Source organism: Cyclopterus lumpus, chromosome 8 (genome assembly GCF_009769545.1).
Source record: "Cyclopterus lumpus isolate fCycLum1 chromosome 8, fCycLum1.pri, whole genome shotgun sequence".
NCBI classification, from domain to species: Eukaryota; Metazoa; Chordata; class Actinopteri; order Perciformes; family Cyclopteridae; genus Cyclopterus; species Cyclopterus lumpus.
Genome location: NC_046973.1, coordinates 6,286,584 through 6,298,274, shown reverse-complemented (window position 1 = coordinate 6,298,274; position 11,691 = coordinate 6,286,584). Strand labels below are relative to the sequence as shown.

Below are 11,691 nucleotides of genomic sequence, written 5' to 3'. Positions count from 1 at the left end.
TTTGATTTTATGTTTACTTTGTTTAAGTTTATTCGACTAAAACTCCATTTCAATACTGCTGAAGTTTTTTCTTACAGCCTTTTTTTGATGTCATCTTTCAAACCAGGTGCCCTTATGTAATATTTAAGGGGCGTTACCAATGTTAATTCAGCCACACCTCTTTAATTTATCAAGTGGGATTCATCACAACTGTTCAAACGCAGATTTGGATGGTTATGAAGGTTTGTTTCTCTTAAAGAAAATATAAGATAATTTAAGAGAATGTTGCAGCATGAGGCCCAATGTTAGTGCCATGCCGTCATTTTATTTATCATTTAACAGTTTTTGAAACTCTGGAGATTTTAAAGATTTTGATTCTTCATGCAAATCACTTCCTGCCTTGATGTTCATTTATTTGTGTGTAATGCACTGCTGAGGGGATATATGGTTTGCACAATTTAGGTGGTGGAGAGCCCCAGAGTGTGCACTCTTATTATTAAGTATTAATCTAACAGTAGGAGGCTGGTGTGCTGCACATCCACATACCAGGACACAGCTCGCTGATTCCCTAATTGGAGCTTCGTTTCAACCACGCTGTAGCAGCAAGACATTAACAGGTACCGTTTTTTTAATCTTTCTCATTTTCAGGTTCATTCTTGTATTTTTTTTACGTCAATATGTTTACATGCTTCAATGTTTAAAACATAATTTTTTATCATACCTGCATTGCTCCGTTTTAGCGCCTTTAAGCCCCTTCTCAAAAAATCCCAGTTTGCTGGCCGTGGGTGGAGATACTCAGAGGGGAGCAGGACATGTGACATGGGAAGGGGAGCCCGATCTGAAGTGGCTTGTTGAATCACATGTTTTCTGATGTAGGCAGCCCACAAAAGACTTATTTCAGTCTGTGGGTTGGCAGGAACTCGACAAACCCAGACGCATGTCATGTCATGAACACACACTTGAACCTAACCGCTCCACCTGAGCTCTGTTACAGAGCAGGCGATGTCATCACAAGCATTGGTTTACGACGCAAGGTCAAGGTCACGGCCATCAATATAGGTTTGAACAAATGGAGCTGTGGCCTCCTATGATGCTACACACTGTAGAAAATAAAAATTTAAAAAAAATAACTTTTATATTGTAAAATACATGAAGGGGAACACTGAGTGTAACACACATCTGTACATCTCCAATGTAAAAAAAAGCGAGGTAGTTCAAAGACGTATGAATATGAATCAGTCACACAATGTTTTGACAGTGTCGTGTTGCTGTGTACACCGTGGCCCATTCCACTGAGTGGACAAGATAACGTGTAAGATATGCAGAAGACAAAGGAGTGCAACATCAGCAGTACTCTGCGGTAGATCTTACACACTGTCACGAGGCTCAGTGTTAAATTAGGAATTCAGACCTGAAAAAGGGGGAATAAACATGCAGACAGTGTGGCGCAACATGTGGAGCAGAGGTGGATACGCTTTGATTATGAGTCCATCTGTCTGTGCATCTCCGGCTCTATGACTGTACACGTCACCTTGCAGTGTTGTGTATATGAATGGCTGTCATTTTACAAACAAACACACAAAAACAAACAGCGTGAGCATGCATGCGTGATAAGCAACACTCTCTTGGCCCCCTTCCATTCAGGCCTCGCCCCGGCCTTCTCTATGAGTGACACGCTGACTAATACACAGACAGATAAACACTCACACTGACAAACACGATAAGGCTGTGCCCACGAAACACTCACACGGACTGACTGATGGACGTCTCCATGGAGACCAGTCACCACAACTGACACAACGTCTCTCGCATCCGAGTGCCGTGCCAACGAAATCGAGAGAGGTGAGGGAGAGGAGGGAACAGCAAGGGAGAGATAAAGAGTGGAAACACACTGTGCAGCACCAGAATGATTACGAGGCGGCGGATGCAGTGCAGATCTGGTCTAACGGGCCACGTGATCGTCTCCCCTGCCCTTCGGTCTGCTCCTCTCACACCTCAGTCTCACCCCATCACTCACACACCTCCATCACTTTTTCTCCTTTTACACTCCTCTCTCTCCCCTCCCAACTCCCCCCCTCCCCAACCCCCCCCCCCCTCCTTTCTTTTCCTTCACCTAAGGCTTGTTTATTTCCACACCTCACCTCCTCTGCTGATTTCTCCACCCTTCTCCTCTCTCTGCGGGTTCTTCTCTCCACCCCACTCTCCCTCTCTCCCTTCTCTCCCACGCTGTGCGAAATGGAAGCTCTCACAGAGACCTGAGGTTGCCATAGTAACCTGCCATAGTAACCACTCACCATCTTGCGTGTCTCTGTCACGTCGGCGGGGGCTCGGGGCGTCTGCGGCCCTGCTCTGCAGCCCCAAAGCGGGGCATCGGTTCAGTAAACCCTGCTGTGTGATGGGAAAGTTCCTGGATCGAAATCTGCTTCCGCCTCGCAAAACTTCCAAATGACAACATTTCTGAGGGAGGCAATGACGGATAACTGACTAACAGTTGTCTGCAGGTCACGTTGATCCTTTAGTAGACAGAGGTCACCGCAAGAGCACAGCTGAGAAGAAAACTGGCTCCGAATGCTCCAAAAAAGCTTTCATGGTTTCCAACTCTCTCCATTTCAATAACACTATCAAATTGGTACTCACTTGGGATGTAGGTTTGTCCAATAGTACACCACACCCTTCCAATCAACAGCCATTGTTTTTGTCATCCACACAGGGAAATTTGAGCCCGCTGCGCTACCCTTTCCCAAGCTACCACAAAAGAAAAGTGCAAGAGGGGCAAAATATATAAATAAACTAGCACAACTGAGTCAACACTCTACATATACGGGCGAGTCCAGGGAATGAGAAAACAAACTGAATGCATGTACGCCTTCACGCGATGGCACTGAGAGTAATCGTCTTAACCGTTCGGCCCAATCTTTGATTTATCACAGCGATGGCGCCGAGCTTCACTAAACTACCTCCTCCGCTGTCTCGTCGCCCTCTTCTGGAGCTGCCATCGCAGCGTGACGTCAGTGTCCCCCCACCCCCCACCCCCCACCCCACACTCCCCTAAATATACGACAACCTCCAACCACATCCAAAAATGACGTTTGATTACGTGTCATCTTGTGCGCCCACGCTTCTCTCCTTGGCGTCTCATCGTGATCCATCCGAGCGCCGTGGAAACCAAACCTGTTTGTGTCAGGCTTGAATCACGAGAAGCGGAGAGAGAGAAAGAAAAAAAAACATCAAGGAGATTAAAAAAAAACACACACAAAAAAAAACTGTCAAGCATCACACTTTGGTCATCAGGGTTCTAATTTCATGTATACTGGCTCTCATGCCATCATCAATATTTATAGTGTCATCATCAGCATCAGTATGCCACTACTGTGGTGCCTCCAGCCGGCGATCCAGACAGAGGAAAGGCCCCAGCCTGACTCTGCAGTGCTGTATTGAGCTCTTATGCCACCACTGACCCGAAACAAACTCCCCCGAGACTCTGGGCCTGGATGCGGCCAAGCCAGCTGCAGAGCACGGTGGTCGCCGAGGCCTGACCGCCTTCATTATCCAATCACATTTACTAATACTTAATCTAACCAGAAGGAGATAATATCTCTTCTCTTTGCCAAACTCAATATCAGACACGCAGGGCTGACCACACTCTCTCTGGCAAGCTCATTTCAGACGGCATAAAGCCACCCGACTGTTTCCGTCTCTCCAGTTACTGCGATGACTCTACTTTTGACCATCTTTAGAAACGCATGATCAGATATCTGGCCAAGCACAGCCAGACAGCCCTCCCACGGCGCCTTCACAGGCTCACGAGGAGGGAGGGAAAGGAATCGCCTCTGTCCATTTTTTCCTGCATCTCGCCACTTTAGGCCATGATGAGGATATATTCCTCGGGGGAGGGAGAAATCTCACCGTTTCTAATTATGTCAAATGGATTATAGCATTCATTTTGTGCCATTAACCGTTGCCATTCTTCCAACTGTTATTTAATAGTTAATGCTCGGACAGACATCATGATCCCAGAGGGGTCAACACCCAGGCCCGGATGGGAGACTTGATCAAACCAATCACGACTAATTATATCCACGCCGCCTTCGCAGGCAGCTTAGCATTTCTGCTGTGGATGGGTCAGTGCTCATGCACACTCAGCCCCCCCTCTGAGATTCAAATTGTGCCATATCATGCGCAAAAACAGAATCTCAGATCTCTGTCCCCGAGTTGAGGCACGGCGATGAGCACGTGGCGTCTCAGACTGGGGGGCTCGTCGTGCTGCATTATCAAGGGACAGCCGGAGGTTGTTACCACAATGTTCAGCCTCTCGCGGCCGATCAGCGACTTCCCCCCCTCGCCCTTCAACCTCCGTGCATCAGCGAGTCGTGCAGCCATCACTCCCCCGTGATGAGATCAGGGACCAGCTCGCCCTGATTAGAGCAGTTTTAGTGTCATCTACAATCTCCGTCTCTCTCCCGCTCTCCCATACGCAGGAATTAGTGTATGTGCATAAACACACTCGCGTGCACAAACGCACACTCGCACAGGCACCGAATTTAGGGCAACAGTTACTCTCTTTGCATTCTAATGCAGCAGCGGAGACGTCCCTCGGAATTAATGCAGGTCTTTGTCCTTTTAAGTACAGTAAGCAGACGACGGAAAGGCAAACGACACAATAACCAGATTGGAAGCACCCGGGCTTCTACTGATGCACACATCGATGACATTGGGCAATATTTTAGGGGGTAACGGTTTTAATGCTGGACTCTTCTCATCCTCTTCCCCCCCCCCCCCCCTTGTGTATTTGTTTTGACTTTTCCACGTCTCCTCTGGAAATAATCCACAATGTCTCTCTGATTCCAACAGCGCCGGAGCAACGGGGTGCTGAGCATTATCTCAAAGTCACACCTTCCCTCTAGGCCAGGTGTGCCAGTGTAATTTACCATGTCCCTGTTAACCCGCTTGCTTGTTTTCATCAAGCTCATCGGCCATGCATAAGTGGTGTGCCTCGGAAATTAAAGAGCAGCCTGGCCCGATACCTGGAATGACTGGAATCGCTCAGCCGGTTCTTAATTTGCGACACATGAAAGACTCGGTGCTCGGTTGTGTGGGACACGAGCGCCTATGTGTTCAAATTAACGGTTGACAGTTCATATTTGTAAGATGGCCGCACTCTTTCTTTGGTCTTTTTTTTGAAGTCGTCGGATTGGTGAAAAAGTTCTGGATATTCTTTGTTTTTACTGAAGCAGCTCAGCTGCTGAGGAACACAACGTGGGTCTGGGATGATTTCAGCTTTTTTACAGGGCAAACATATTGGAATTGATCAAAATCTACAAAAATGCCCACAACGAAGAGCTCGAAGGCCCCCAGTTGTCTGAACGTGGAGCCTGTTGCAGGTGCAGAATCCTCAAAGGGGGAATAAAGTGAATAAAACATTCCACCAGCAGCCCATCAACTAATCTTTGTTAACCTTTCCTTGTGAATCATGACATTGTTCAATTTTAATAACATGCATATTAGTTCAAGTGCTGTCATGACTTTGATCTTCCCGGACTTAAAAAGGAGGTGTGACCTAAATTGTGCAATATTTCCCCTCTGCTCCCAGGCCTTTACTAATTCAGTACAGCTTGTCCCCGAATTTCTAAAGAATGAGGTATTCACCTCCCTCCATCCATAAAAAAAAAAAACACAAACGCTGAATAGACCATTTTCTTGTTTTCCTCCAAGTGGCCACATTCTCATAAATGGCTACCTTTTAGTCACCTGGCCCACTTTGAATTTGTTTCAGCTTAGGTAACGCTTTGGTCGGGGAGTGGGAGGAGGAGCAGCGGCGAAGTTCAAGACAAACAAATTCCGCTGACATGTTGGTCTTTTGCAGCGGCGAGACGTCTCGGTCTTTCTGAAGCGCTGCCCTGAGCGGGAAGACCTTGCCTTTTTAAATGTGACATCATGTGACAACCCTCATGTGACTGGTAGTCCATGCATACAGTCCAAGATGATCAGCTGGGAGTGTTAGGCCCTCAATACCAGTGGATAAAATACATATCTTTACAGGCAACGTAAAAACGTACCACCCTCTTAAAGTTTTACTTCTGCAGGCCCATTTTGGATCTAATGAAATGAATATTCTGCGAAGCGAGAGCTCATAAATGGTTTGTGTCAGGGTCATTCACTCCAGGGTATAGAGCTGCGGCGTAGGAGTTTACAGGTGAGCGTTAAATGTAAGACGGTTGCACGAATAAAAAGCAGAGGACGTAAAATGCAAGCGGCAAAACAGTGGTGATTGATAATATTTTTAAACGACACCATATGACCGTGATCTGCCCAACAAAAATGGTACACGGCGATTTTAAATTCTCTTTCATCTTCTCCCTTCCTTACATGCAAATCTACACACACAAAAAAAGTGCAGTGTTGGAGAGTTCTGTCAGTGCATTACCCCCCCCCCCCCCCCCCCCTCCCCATCGTTAGAGCCCCCCACCCACTTGTCTAATCCTGCCCCAGTGCCCCACTTCACCTTCCAACACCCCATTAATAACATATTCTCTCTATCATACAACTCAGGAGATCATCCAGCTGGTCCACGGCGCACAGTGACTGCTCCACGCCAATCTCCTCACGCCAGTCCCAGCCCGTTTCTCTGAAACACTGCACATTAGCATTCAAATCCTCTCATAACCGTATCATTGTGTCGCAGATAGAGGCAGATCTTCATTCATCAGTCCTAATCTATCTGCTCCTTGTTCTCAGCCGGAGGGGCCCCGGGCTCTGACTCAGAGTTTAACCCACCGCGCATACACCCCAAGGTGCCTTGCGCATTTTCCTCCAAATGGTGGGGTCATCAGAAGGGGCTAGCGAGGGTGACTGACCCCCCCCCCCCCAACCACCACCACACACACACACACACACACACACACACACACACACACACACACACACACACACACACACATGAGCACTGCATACGGGTCCGATTAGGGCGGTTTAATTCAGTATATTTGAGGGAAAGCTGCGCGTTAACCGGATCAAATATTAAGCGATGTGTCAACAGCTTGCGCTACTCTCCGTGTCGCCAAGGTTAGACACACTTGTATTGACAAACAAAGAGGAAATAAACAAAACACCACCAAACTAAAGCTGAGAAAAGTTTGATTTGTGCATACGGATCAGATCAGATAAGACTAATCATATTAATGTCACACACGCGCACGTCTGTCTCGTCATATCATACATGTAATTCCTGGATATCAGCCACATGCAGTGTTCCGGGACAATGCACGCGTGGACAGTTCACACATCATATCAGGTCATGAATGCGGATTTCCATTCCAACGCATTCGTAGTTTGTTGCGCGTGAAACAAAAAATGCTCAAAAACTGACCGCGCGCACAAACACAAACACAACACACACCAGTCGGAGCTCTTTGTGAATCTGCATCTCGACTGCGTGGATGTCGCCGACGGAACCAGTGAGAGACTTACCTTTATTTCAGGATGCTGCGTTCAAGTCCTGAAACACACCACGCTCAACACGCGCTGGTCGGATACTCCGAGAGCTCTCACCTCCCCTCAAATTACATCGTATTCCACTGCAGAGCCGCCGCCGACGCTGGCTTCTCCTTCCTCTCTCTCTCTCTCTCTCTCTCTCTCTCTCTCTCTCTCTCTCTCTCTCCCTCTCTCTCTCCCTCTCTCTCTCCCAGATTGATTCACCCTTTCCAAGTGCGCTGCTACCGCTGGTAATGAGAATTGTCTCAGAAATCTTCAGGTGGATGGAACCACTGGCGGACGTCGAGGGGACGTTACACTGCTGCTGCGAGGGCATTGCATATGGAACTTTATCTACACGTTGTGTATTACTATTTGTAATTAGTTTCTTATTTTTGTATGCAAAAAAAAATATATGACATGCCTCTGACATTGCAATCTGCAGACATATCACCATGCACGTTGCACATAAGATACAGGCAGGGATAAATCCTAAATATGAATAAGCCAAAATAAGAGGAAATCATAAACATCTAATGTACTCATTATAATAATTTGATTACTTCAATGCCGCATTTAAATACTCCAGACAAGATCGCACATGTGTGTCCATATGGTCATATAATCTCTATAATATGATGATGGTGGTGTTTACAGCTTGTTTCAGGGAACATTTGCTGCTTGGCCGGTTCCCTTGGCAACGCTCATGCACACACGGTGCTGAGCCCCACCTGTACAGCACTGCCACATTGGACTGGAGCCCTGCCTGCCTTTGCAGCTCCTATCATATAAATGGTGTATACAGCACAGTACGCACAGGTGTATTGATTGACACCATGAGATGGAGGGCGAGGAGGCAAAGGACAGCAGAGAGATTGTGTGTTTGTTTTACGGAAACCAAATTCTTCTTGAAAGAGAAGTGATGGGATTGATCTCAAGGGAGAACAGTTTAGCAGAGGCTCCCCATGGAATAGGAGGAGGAGGGGGAGGAGGGGGAGGAGGAGGAGGAGGGGATGATTAAAGGAGGGGGGCGAGGTCAGGTTGAAGGTCAGATTAAGGTTACAGGTGTGATCAGGGTTGAGTTGTTAATCACCTCAGCAGGATATTAACATGAGGGTGTATGTGAGAGAGAGCGTGGGTGGGTGAGTGTCCATCAGAAGGGGTGGGGTGGGGGTGGGGGCATTCAGACGGGTGATTAGTGCTGGATTGATAACGCTCTATATCGAGACTCAGAGAATCGCTCCTTCTCACATCCTTGCTCCTCAACGGCAGTTCTCTCCATCACAGGCACGTGTTCTCTCACACACGTGTCTTCTTTCCAGCTCAAACACACACACACACACACACACACACACACACACACACACAAGCACAATTTAGATGGGAAACCAGGTAATGCCTGACCGCTGCATATTCAGTCTGGGTGCAGCAACAGGGTGGCCAACCTGTATCTCTCCTATTTAACATTGCACACTGCACACTCGGCATGGCCTTGGCCGCCCTTTTCCACTTTATGCACAATATGTTCTCGTTCACTTGACCCCCCCACCCCCCCCCCCCACCCCCCCCCACCCCCCACCCCCCCACAGACCCACGCTCTGCAGTGAGGGTCTAGCAGCGTCCACAGCCTGTCCCAGTCCTCTGTAATTCCAACAACAACAGGCTCTAGCTCAGTGCTTTTGCATTGCGTCTCTCCTTCCTCCCTCTCTCTCTCTCTCTCTCTCGCTCCTCTCCCCTCCCCTGCTGCCTTCCTCCCTCCCTCCCTCTCTCTCTCTATTAAATTTCCAGTCACACAACAGTGCAGTGGATATCCCTCCCTCTCTCTAACTCTCACACACTCCCCCACCACATCCCTCCCTCCCTTTCTCCCGCCCTCTCTCACACATACATACCTCTATAGTCTGTGAGGTGTTGTAGTCGTCCTGGATGTCTCCTTATCCCTCGCTCTCGATATTGACTGTTCTCTCCCTCCTTTACTTTGAACCTCTCAATCTCGCTCACTCTTGATACAAGGCTGCTCTCTTTTCACCTCCAGTTGTCTCATCTCCCTCTGTCTCTCCCTTTCTCCTCCCCCTATTGCCTCATTATTTAAAAGAGCCCCCTCACATTTCCTCCTCTTCCTCCCCAACCCACTCTGTTTATATCTCTGTACTGCAGTGTCTGCTCAGGCTATATGGTGTGAAGTATAACCTCCCCTCCTCCCTCCTCCCTCCTCCCTCACTCTAGTGCGTGTGCAGGGCTCACTCCACCAGGCCAGCCTTTAACTGACTGATTGAGTGGACACCACAGGCCGATGAATGAATAAAGATGGGATCCACTGTGAGGATTAATGTGCCTCATATGAAGACAGAAAGCTTGCCATCTCATATTTCAGCCTCTGCTCTGTGGACGAGGCTGCTCTCTCCCTCTGCGCCCTCCCCGTGTGTTGCTGTGTGTTATGCTGTGCTGGCATATTGGTCGAGAGACATGCGGGCGCTTCTCTTTCCCCCCGAGGTTGTGTTCAGGTCCTGGGGCCACGGCGGCAGTCGCTGCGCCGGGGTGAAACCTCTGCCATCGGTGCGCTGTGCTGGGACGGCGTGGAGAGAGGGAGTGGTGGTGATGAGAACACGTCGCCCGCCTTTCTCCTCCCGCCGTTCCTGCATCTCCCTCCCCCATCTTTCCTCACACACTATACCTCAAGACTGAACTCTCCACAGCCTCCGAGGCCCTAACGGAGCCCTGATCCGTATCTGATGGTGAAACAGCACGCCACCGGCTGCAGAGAGTCCAACCTGTGTGATACCAAATTGAACACTCGGGCTGTCGTGACTAGCAAAGCAAGGGTTGAACGCACCGACGCTCATGCCTGTGTACACCCTGAAACACTGTGTTTTCACCCACAGAGAAAGAAGCTCTTTTAAAAACACAAAGTTAACCAAGCTTGTATCTCCTCTACTAAAGGCAATACTCCTCCCTTATCAGAAACAGCCCAATCTGGCAACCGCATCCATTAGGCCGATAGTACCATTGATCTTCCCACACCCAAGCCGAGTGGACCTCAACCACCAGCCCCGGAGGACAAATCCAATTTTAGGTGTTATATGCTCCTCTGACCCGCACCCTCTCCTTAATCTCTCCATGTGCAGGCTAAAACTCATCTACCACGGGGACCATCACAACACATTCACTCTGTGTGTGGCGAGGCTTAATAATAAGACTGTCTCTCCTGCTCCTCCGTCGCTCGCTCCTGTCAACACCTCCTCTAGCAAGGCGTAAAACCAACTCTGCCCCCAGGCCTATAAACCCCATTATGCTGAGCAGCACTTCTGCCACCAGGCTGTATAATCATCATATCTAGCCCATAGCCTCCCCCAACTGGCCCTCAAACCGGTCCACTGCCTCTTTCCCCGTGGCAACAACAAGGACAGGACAACAAACCAAAATGGCCACGTGGCCAACACGAAGAAGGAGCGTTTTCATTTTAGGGCATTGTGGCTCACATATGGTCATGGATGTAATGGGCAAGGTTAAGTGCACTTAAAGTGTTTGATCACATTTTTAACGCAAATGTCATATATCTATACGAGCTGGGTTATTACATTGCCATACTCAGAAGTTTCATATTGAGATGTTTAATGCATGACAGGGGTAATTTTGTCTTTTTCCATTAGTGATTCCATCTCTGTGCCCTAATTGCTTATATATTATAAAGCAGTGGAGTTCCCAGACGTTTCTTTTGTCACTACAGCGCTGTCTGTTAAACTCAAGTAGCCCTTCACATGTTCAAAATGTGTTAATTTGAGTACATTTTAAATGCATTACATTGTTAATTACATCACGCTAAATGTTTTAACGGTTTATCCATCACACATTCATCCCTTACTTTTAGCTTTCTCCAACAAGGTATCCTAATCATGTTTCCTATTTCAACAACTTGTCACTTGTAGATAACTTGTTCACTAGTTTATCCATCACTTTACTATTTCAGCCATTTACTCAAATACTTTTAGTGGTCTAATCCAACAGTTTCTTCATTTAACCATTTGCAATACGTGTTGCTAAATGTTTGGATTACTCTGCCAGCATAATCTCTAGATGTCACACACTTAATTGCAACAGTTTCTTTTTTCTTTCTCAAATTGGCTGAGCTACACTTTCCCCCATGTGCCCCCTGGGGTATAGTTTGGGGAATCACTGCTTTAAAGGATGCATAATGTACTACTGATATTGTCAGTAAGTTTACAAGAGCAATGAGGCTCTTTT

General features: G+C 47.8%; 1 protein-coding gene across 2 annotated transcripts in view; it reads right to left on the bottom strand.

Annotated features, from left to right (window-relative positions):
* Positions 1 to 9,438, bottom strand: part of lrrc4ba (leucine rich repeat containing 4Ba) — a 29,347-nt gene extending 19,909 nt beyond the window's left edge. The window contains exon 1 of one of the 2 annotated variants that reach the window (XM_034539625.1): positions 9,342 to 9,438. The gene's annotated coding sequence lies outside the window, so the exon portion shown is untranslated. Of the gene's footprint in view, positions 1 to 2,616; positions 2,639 to 9,341 lie in introns of those variants that run through there. The other variant, XM_034539626.1, reaches the window with a different exon arrangement.
* Between the last annotated feature and the right edge of the window lie 2,253 nt (positions 9,439 to 11,691).